The sequence below is a fragment of the Saccostrea cucullata genome, unplaced genomic scaffold, assembly GCF_032062105.1.
Source record: "Saccostrea cucullata isolate Sc308-1 unplaced genomic scaffold, CSIRO_AGI_Scuc_v1 ctg3441, whole genome shotgun sequence".
In the NCBI taxonomy this organism is placed as follows: Eukaryota; Metazoa; Mollusca; class Bivalvia; order Ostreida; family Ostreidae; genus Saccostrea; species Saccostrea cuccullata.
In genome coordinates this window covers 43,434-44,174 of record NW_026939308.1, presented here as the reverse complement: position 1 = coordinate 44,174, position 741 = coordinate 43,434, and the positions used below count along the sequence as shown (strand labels likewise).

General features: G+C 37.9%; 1 non-coding gene across 1 annotated transcript; it reads right to left on the bottom strand.

Moving 5' to 3' along the window:
* Positions 1 to 348: 348 nt before the first annotated feature.
* Positions 349 to 421, bottom strand: Trnaf-aaa (transfer RNA phenylalanine (anticodon AAA)). Its single transcript has one exon. It is a non-coding gene; the product is annotated as a tRNA-Phe (tRNA).
* Between the last annotated feature and the right edge of the window lie 320 nt (positions 422 to 741).

The following is a 741-nucleotide window of genomic DNA, read 5'->3' as shown; positions in this document are numbered from 1 at the left end:
TTTTACATATACTTTTTAAACGTTTTAGCTCACCTGAGCTGAAAGCTCAAATGAGCTATTCTGATCACTTGTTGTCCACCCTCCGTCTGTATGTAAACTTTTCACATCTTCAACTTCATCTTCAGAACCAATTGGCCAAATTTAACTTAACTTTGTAGATCTCATCCCTGGGTGAATGGAATTTTGAATTATTCCAAAAGAGGGGGGTGGGGGAGTCTTTGATGGGAAATTGTTTGACTACAATTTATTTTTCCAAATTAATTAGATCAGTGTAGTATGGAAACGAGGAATGAGTAAACATTCATTGAAAATTCGTAAATACATATACACATGTATAATAAAAACATATGTCTGGACCGGGAATCGAACCCGGGACCCCTGTATTTTTAGTCAGGTGCTCTAACCACTGAGCTATCCAGGTTGATGTCCTCAGTCAAGCCTATATTCCTACATTCACCCCTCCTTAAAATAGTCTTCGACCTCGAAGACACAACTCAAGTTCACCTTGTCAGGACTTAAACATTGGTAAATATAAATTGCCTGAACAAGGTAGGCCACAGTACTATCTGTAGTATGGAAAGGAGGAATGAGTAAACACACATTGAAAATTTATAAATACATATATATATATGTAAAGAAATGGCTAGACCGGGAATCGAACCCGAGACCCTGTATTTCTAGTCAGGTGTTTTAATCAATGAGCTATCCAGGCCAATGTCCTCAGTCCAGCCTAATTTCCTA